Genomic DNA, 9610 nt, shown 5'->3' with positions numbered 1-9610 from the left:
CCTTACAGTAGAGGGGGTTTTAGTTTCGACCCACCACGTTGAATCAATGCGGGTTGACTGACTTAAAATTATAATGTACTAGCAGACACTCCGCGGTTTCATCCGTGTGATTCCCGTTCTCATAGGAATACGGGAATAATATATAGCCTATGATATTCGCAGATAACGTGGCTTTCTAGTGTTAAAAGAATTTTCAAAATTGGTTAAGTGGATCCAGACATTACCCCCTGCAATATCACAAAATTAACCTCTTTATAATATTAATCATCGTAATTTATCATTAACATACCATATTCGGCTCACAGTTGAGCACGAGTCTCCTTTCAGAATGAGATGGGTTAGGCCTTTCAGGTGGAAAGGCCCAATGCGGATAAGCAAACTTCACACACTTAGAGAATCAAGAAAACTGTCAAGTAAGTTTTCTCACGATGTTTTACCTTCACCGTTTGAGACACGTGATAATTAATTTCTTAAAATGCACGTAACTGTAAATTTGGAGGTGCACACCCCGGACCGGATTCGATCCTACGCCCTCCGAATCAAGAGCAGAGGTCATATCCACTGGGCTATCATGTACGATTTAGAGCTTACACTCTTAATATTAAGCTTGGCACTGTAATAATCGCCATTAGTTATTAATGATAACGACCGAGATCAATGACTTAACGCCATCTCAGAGGTGAGGAGATAACCATTGACTACCTAACTCCAGACTGATATTGAGAAATTCATCCAGGACTCGAAATTAGGACCTCGTAAACCGATGTCAGATAGGGTAAACATATACCCACATAGCCACAGAAAACCAGCAAATTGGGGAACACAGTTTGATAATTCAGATAGCTTAGATTTTACATTTACTATTTTATTTATTTTTTTGATCCATCTCCTCCTCCTAACAAGTTAGCCCGCTTTCATCTTAGCTTGCATCATCATTTACCATCAGGTGATATTGTAGTCAAGTTCTAAAGAATATAAATAAACCAAACCTTGCATTACTATGTATTGTGTGGTTTATAATAATATTTTACAGAAGCTGTAAGTTTGTATGCCGCTTCAATGGCCTACCACAAGTAAGTATGGTAGGAGACAATCGAGTGTGGACTCTGGTGGCTTTGGGCCTAGCAGGTTACAAAGAACTAGATTCAATCGTCCAGATATAAAGCGTATATAATGTTCTTTGACATAATTTGAAAAATCCAGTCCTCAGTCACTTAGCTTCGTGGCAGCCTACGATAACACAGTTAAAATCAATTTGTGGTTTAAAATTTCCCTAGTTTTGATTTTTAACTACACCATCTTATAGTGTAGTTTAACAGAGGGATCAAAATAAAAATCGTTCAAGCGGTTTTTGTGTAGCAAAAAAAACAAAAATACAAATACTACAAGAGGAAGATAAGACAGAAAGTTTTCTGTTTTTCTGATTAAGAGTTCAAAATAAACATACTTACCTATATTTTATATACAGCAATCTTTTGATTAATTCGATCAGCTTAAACGCTGAACAAAAAAAAACAGTAGAAAAACAAATGAATTGGTCGCAGTTTATCGAGCGTACAGATTGAAATAAAATAAAAAAGCTGTAGAAAAAATAATCACGTCTTTATATAATAGGCCACTTTTTTGGAGCACTTTTTTCCATTTTGTATCAATGCTTCTTTGTCCAAGGCTCTGGGGCTCTTTAGGTGTTATTTTATTTGGTGGAATATTTAGATTCAACTTTGCTAAAACTTGGTGGTGTGCACATCATAGATGCGAATATGCATTGCATATCAAGTGTCACCTGGATGAGGGTGTCAGCTGAAAATTAGTGCCGTATGCTCTAGCAATGGCTTGAAGAAAATAATGGAACCAGTTTCAAATGTTACCTCGCCGCTTTGGTACACCGGCAAACATTTTACTCTAGAAGATTGATAAAGAATGCATGTAAGAACCGAAAGGGGTGTGGACTTTCATCCTCCTCCTAACAAGTGAGCCCGCTTCCATCTTAGATTGCATCATCACTTACCATCAGGTGAGACTGTAGTCAAGGGTTAACTTGTAAATAATGAAAAAAAAATTCTTCAAGAAATATACTTTTATTAAGCCAATTATTTAACCAGATCCTTATTTATATTCCATTATTATCTCCATATACACATATATTTTATATGAGGGTATACCTGGGTTCCCTGGGCCGACGTTGTATGGGCCGGTGGGCATTCCATACGTATAGTGCTCACCCTAGTCAAAGTAAAAATTATGAATAAGTACTCTACAGTTATTTGAAATGTGCCTTTAAACGAGCAATGACGACCTCCGTGGCGCAGTGGTATGCGCGTTGGATTTACAAGATGGAGGTTCTGGTTTCGATCCTCGGCTGGGTCGATTAAGGTTTTCTTAATTGGTCCAGGTCTGGCTGGTGGGAGGCTTCGGCCGTTTACCACCGTTACCACCCTACCGGCAAAAACGTGCCGGCAAGCGATTTAGCGTTCCGTTGCGACGTCGTATAGAAACTGAAAAGCGTGTGGATTTCATCCTCCCCCTACCAAGTTAGCCCGCTTCCATCTTAGATTCCATCACCACTAATCTGTACTAATTTGTATAGAAAAAAAATAAAGTATTCCTCAGACCAATTATTGTATAGGACCTGTCTCGCTAGACGTTACTTTTCTGTCAAAGTATATGACCAACGATCTAATGCGATTATAGAAACTGTCTCTACAGTATCGATGTTAAATAGTTGTAATCGTGTTCGTCGGTTAAAGAGCTCCGTAAAAATACCTTTTTGTGTAATTGAATTATGTAAAATCGGGCAAAAACTTCTAGTTTAGTATAAGATATATACCAAATCTAAGCTCGTTTTCTTCAGAAAATGACAGACAATTTTGTTCGTGACTATGAGTGCGATACAGGTCCTTCTATAATTGGTTTGAGAAGTATTCACACCAAATGGGTGCCTATCGAGCCACCTGTTTTATGGCCTATAAAGTTTGATCTCTATCAGCGTTTTCCGAAGGTTACAAAGCTAAGTACTGAAGACTTGGGACTTGATTTTGATGTTATTCCGAGGAAAATAAAAACAATCATATCTTATTTAAATATGACAAATAAACCCGTTCCTGTTCAACTTGTCGGAAAATACTGTATTAAGTACTATAGTAGGTGGGGATGAAACCAACAGTGATGAGTCCGGCCTCATGACAACTGAGCTATTGACGCTTTTTATATCATTCTGTCTTGTATGTTTAATTAAAATACATGTTTCACGTTGAATATCTTAATCGCTGATTCAGAATCGATTAGATTGGAAATCGAGTGATCTGTTTTAGTTTGAGATCGCAGCAATCTGCAGCCGCGCCCGCCACGTCACTGTCGTCAGCACTGTCGCTTTCTGTCACGCGAGCGTCGCGGGAGAAAGGCACCGCGTCGGCGTAGAGTTAACTCAGCTAGTTAACTTATGTTAGTTTAAACCTTAATACTTCCACTGTTATAGAATGGGGATGATGACTAGGTTGGAATATATTGATTTTTATAATAAATTCGGTTAAATAAGGTCAATGTTAACTAATTTATACATAAAAAGCAAAGATTGACTGGATATTTGCAAAATAAATAAGATTATAAAATTTCAAAATGTAATAAAAATTCATACAGTTTTAGCTTCCTTACATTAAATGTGACATTTTCAATAAATGAACTATTAACACAAACGCACAAATAACAAAGATATTAGTAATTTTGTTTGAACGATACAAATCTAACGATCAGCGAGCCGACGTACATACAAAATGGCACTAACTCTTGCCATTTTGTATGGAGCGTTTTTCAGGGATCCACGGCAGCGCCGCAAATCTGACCTTTTAAATCCCTGTAGCTCCGAAAGTAATGATCGCAGATACCCTGTTACTTTGACAAAATTGCTTTACTATTAGCATACTCTTAATTTATATACAATTTAAAAAACTGTCATCATCCCTATTGTTATAGGAAGGTTCAATCACCTACCTGATGGACCATTGTTTAAGAACTCCTAGCACGGATTTTTCTATTGGATTTTGACTTTGCCATATTTATTTCTGCCACACCGTATTGCTGTGTTCCATTCTGAAAGGCGGTCATAGACTTATTAGTTACTAGCGGACGCCCGCAACTTCGTCCGCGTGAAAGTCGTTGTAAACTTTCAACTACCCCTATCCTACCACTACCCTACCCTTCCCTACCCCTGCCTTACCCCTACCCTACCCCTACCCTACACTACCCCTATCCTACCCCTAAAACCCTATTATTTATCCCCCCCCCCCCCCCCGCGAGTCGAGTCGAGCGCGGCAACCTTTACACAAAAATAATCCATATAGCATGAATTAGTATTCACGCGCGATGGTTTAGCGTATTTCTAGTATAACTTTGGTGTTTCTTTACCGATTTTTATGATTCTTTTTTTATTGAATAGGTAATAATATTAACTTTTTTAGTTAGGGATGAGTGATGAGTGTTATAAACATAAGAGTAGACAAATATAATTAGAAAGCTCCGAACTGCTAAGCTATTGGGAGTTACATGTGTTATTGTGAGTCAACCATAAAAGATAGACATATATATGCTGTTGTGTTTTTATAGATAATTTTAAGGAGAATATTTCCGTCATACATGATTTCTATGTAACTTTAACCATTAAGGCTGTACACGCGACGGAAGCTTAAAAAATTTAGTAACTTCTCCCGTTTTCTCAACATTTCTCTTCACTGCTCTGCTCCTATTGATTGTAGCGTAATGAAAAGTATACTATAACCTGCCCAGGAGTATGTAGAATAATTGTACCAAGTTTCGTTAAAATCCGTCCAGTAGTTTTTGTTTCTATAAAGAACATACAGACAGACAGACAGACAGACAGACAGACAGACAGACAGACAAAAATTTTACTGATTGCATTTTTGGCATCAGTATCGATCACTACTCACCCCCTGATAGTTATTTTGGAAATATATTTCATGTACAGAATTGACCTCTCTACAGATTTATTATAAGTATAGATTACGAACCAGATTTAAGTAAGGATTTTTTTAATTTTATTCAACGTACGTATAGTATACCAGCGGCGAAGAGTTCATGCAAGCCGATACCCGTCGAGTTACCTTTAAAAATCGATGCATATTCATTATTGTACTGTATCTAGACATGATACACCGGAGTCAGTATCACGCTGTATGAATTTTCTCTTCTTTGGGACGGCTTCATCATCATGATTATCAACCCATATTCGGCTCACCGTTGAACCCACACCCTCCGGAATCGGAGGCAGAGGTCATATCCACTGGGCTGTCACGGCTCTCCTGGGGCGGCTTACCTTCATTTAAATTCCATCCTTCGCCACTGGTACATACCGTAGTTAAAGACAATGTGCACGCCACTGCTCGTCGGTGTAATTAAAGGAAAAAAAATGCTTTAACACCATCACCTCAGGTTGATCAACTCAGAGCAACGCTTGGACGTAATATTTGCATCCGGCCAAGTGCGTGTCGAGCCACGCGCAGTGTAGGGTTCAGTAGATTAATTTAGTCCTTTAATCCATTACGTAATGCACAAAAATACCGATAACGATACCCCACATAAGGGATAGAGGATAAAAATGCATTCTCACTTTACATGGGAAGGAACCCCAACTTTTTTAGATATATTTAATAGCAATAGCAAGAAAACTGTAATGAGCTTTGCCTAAAATAGCTCTATAACTCTTGAAGTAAGGTTCGGGCATTTATCAAAAAGACAACTCCTCCCATACCAAGGCCATAGACAAAATATTATTACATTGAATAAAAAGTTAATGAAAAGCAATCGGCACCAGAAGCGAGTCCAACACTGTCACTTTCTGTCACGCGAGCGCAGGTGAAAGGCACGATGCTCGTCACAGATTGTCGCCATTACCCCGACAATGCACGACTTGCTTGGGTTAGGTTAGTTTGCTGCTAGAACACTTTCATCTATATAATACTCTATATTAATCTTTTTATAAAACTATAAATCTAATTTATTATTAGTAAATCTATGTCACCCGCATGAAAAGAATTTGGAATTAACTGCTTTAGATGGGGAGTATATCTAAATCTAAAGCAGTTAATTCCAAATTCTTTTCCAGCTCTCTAAATAGTAATTTTTCCAGAATCGCTTTCAACATCTTTGATTTGGATTTTATCTCCTCATTTATATTGCAGAATGTATCGCATCACTTTAGAACAACTAGACCGATATAGATATACAATCATGACTCGAAACGTGGTGTTGAAGTTTAGGATATATTTTTATATATTTTTTTTAGATTTCTTGCTTGCTTGATTTAATATTATAATAATCGAAAATTTACCCACCCACCAGCCTCTAAAGTTATTCTCTGGTCTCTGATCATCATTAACATCTGAATATGACCTATTCAGAGTCATCACCCACAACTCCATTAAATAGCGCGGTGAGTCTAAACTCCAAGCTACAAATCTCTTCTATACAAAATAGGACACCTAATCTCTGCAGCAGATTATATTTTAAAATAAACTGATGAACACTATCATCATCATAATCATCATTAATAGCCCACATTCGGCTCACTATTCTGCACGAGTCTCCTGCTAACCCTTCTCAGAATGAGAGGCCCTTAGTCCACCTGGCCCAATGCGGAATGGCAGACTTCACACACATAGAAAATTAAGAAAATTCTCAGGTATTCTGTTTTCCTCTCGGTATTTTTCTTTCACAGTTAGAGACAAGTGATACTTAACTTCTTAAAATGCACATAACTGAAAAATTAGAGGTGCATGCCCACTATATACCCCAATATTATTTTAGAAAACCCCGTCTTCCTATCTTGGCTATTAGCTGATGCCGCGCGGTTTTACCCGCGTGGTTCCCGTTCCCGTATGGAAACGGGGATAATATAGCCTATAGCCTTCCTCGATAAATGGGTTATCTAACACTGAAAGAATTTTTTAAATCGGACCAGTACTTCCTGAGATTAGCGCGTTCAAACAAACGAACAAACTCTTCAGCTTTATATATTAGTATAGATACGGACACACATACAGTTTTATTTATTTTATAGATAGATATTATAAAGTTGAGCACACCGCACAGAACGCAGCGTAGGCAATCAAGTTTGTTTGGGCGCAGACTACATGTCGACCTTATGTTGTGGCGGCCATTCCCGACATGCACTTGGCTACATGAATACACGATAAGTGGATATATAATTATCATCATAGCTATTTTGACCACGTTTTATTTGTTTTTTTCTCTAAAAACATCTTAGTTTTTATCAATCATCATCAATACTCAATACATATAAATGAAATAGGAGTCTGTCAGTGATTTTAAAATAACCGTGTTTTCTGATGTTGAAATTAATGATTTACACGTTATCAAAACTTGAACTTAGATTATTTTAGGTTTTTGTCTGTTCAGCCGTTCCATAAAGGCTACTTTTTAGCCTGGAAAATCCTTGGTTTAAAAAATATTTTCACGCGTACGAAGTAGTGGGCGTCAGCTAGTATCACAATATCATACTGATTTAAATTCCAAATTCAAATTAAACGAAAGACACTTCTTGACTTTGAGGTTACTTAGACACAAATCCGTAGACAGAGACCAAAAATTGCTATGACGACTAATACTACTAACTAACTAATTAAAAAACAGTTTGTCTATGCCACAATTTCACCTGTTGCAGGTACCCAACCAAAAAGTTAAAAGCTTTTTAATTACCCCCTCGTATAATATATCGTGTGAATTTGATGTGAATCGTAATTGTTGATACACAATAGTGAGGCCGAAGATTGTTTCATTGTTTTTTTTAATAATTTAAAGGTAGTCAAATATTAGCCGCCAGCATTCAGCGGAGCCGCGAGGCCGCGCGATAACCCTCGATAAGATATTCATCGAGTAAAACCATCTTGCGTCCTTAAATTATACTTTTTGACTAGCTCTCGACCACTGGTCTGCCTACGCAATAGCCAATTCTTTACACGTAATATTGTAATGAATTTATCATCGAAAACATTATAATTGGTTGGTATGACGCGCTTTTCTTACAAATTACAACACATTTTATAAACGAGAGAAAGAAAGCGATTTAACTGGCTTCAAGGCTCAAGGCAGGGCTCAAGTGAGTGGCACATGAATGAAAGACTGATTGATTGATTTGATAGAATGATTGTGTGTGAGAATGAATGATTCATCTAATATAAATATTATTAGTTTAACTACACTAGGCAGTACGAGATCCCGGTATTTATTTACCTACGCTGTAGATTCGGTACCTAATTGTAGGACATTATTTAGCTTAATTACAACAGTAATAATGGTGACCGATTATATTATTTACTAATACGATACCTACCTACTCTTCAAAAACCTTGGAGATTGGAATATATCAATACATTTCAATTAGGCTGAATAAACATTCGCCCTGTGTCATCGATACATTTAAATTTGAAAAAAAAAACAATCGACAAAGGTTTTTTAAAAAAAAAAACAATAAATATTCATAGACAATACAAACTCCTTAAATCGGTAAAGGTAAAATCCCATAGCAAATCTACAGAATTTTATATTTAATTCAACAGAAACTTTTTACACATAATTATATATTACACCTAGTGGTGACAATTACAATAAAAGACTTAACTTATGACCAAGTCAATTAATGAGCGAGTAATAAGATTTCTCATTTCTCTCTGGCTCGTGAAATATCAAATAAAATAAAAATGGCATAAACACCAAACGACCTTAAAAAAAAAAAGTAAAAAAAAAACAAACACGCAAAAAATAGAGTAAAAACACAGAGTAAAAATTGAACATTGTACAGTAAAGGCGATGAGTCGATATTGCGCAAACATGCCATCGTAAAGAGTTTTGCTCGCCGTATTATTTATTGATTGTTGAAAAACAATGGCGGGCGCTGGCAGTGAGGCAGTGGGTCAAGGGTGTGTCCTAGTTACGCAGCCCCGCGGCCCCGCGCGCCGAAATTCGCGGGCTTATTGCTGTCAGTTGCTAACCTCAGTGTAGAGAGGGGGCAACACGCATGCGTCGATCTTATTACTTTTTAATTTTGTTACTCAACGTTTTTTTTCTTTCCTTATATTACAAACTGAAATCTTTTTTCTTTCCTTTATTTATTTATACCACTGAAGGGTAAGTCTGTCTACATAAAAATAGGGTATTTTTGGAGCTTCAATATGTTACGCGAGATGATGCAGAACAATTCTATATTCAGAATTTCAATCGCAATTCAACGCGGGAATGCTGCCTGCGTGATGGGCACCCTACCAAGGGCGGCAAATTTTGATAAGTATTTTTAGGTATTAGTTTATATTATATATATTTTATAAGTTTAGATTATCGCCGTCAAAGTGCTTGTAGTTGTAAACAAAGTCCTGATTCCCATTCTCCCACAGCCAGCAAACGGGCACGCTCCGCAGCGTTGGCGGAGGTAATAATAAGTTTCTCTCTTACCAGACTGCAGAACGGCATATCCCACTGTCTCTGGAAAAATAAATTTAGTAAATTAATTATAAATATTAATGTATTACAAATTATTAAATAAACGCTTTTTTATTTCTAATATTAATATGTTTATATATTAGGT

The sequence above is a fragment of the Bicyclus anynana genome, chromosome 4 (assembly GCF_947172395.1).
Source record: "Bicyclus anynana chromosome 4, ilBicAnyn1.1, whole genome shotgun sequence".
NCBI classification, from domain to species: Eukaryota; Metazoa; Arthropoda; class Insecta; order Lepidoptera; family Nymphalidae; genus Bicyclus; species Bicyclus anynana.
Note: the sequence above shows the minus strand (reverse complement) of the source record.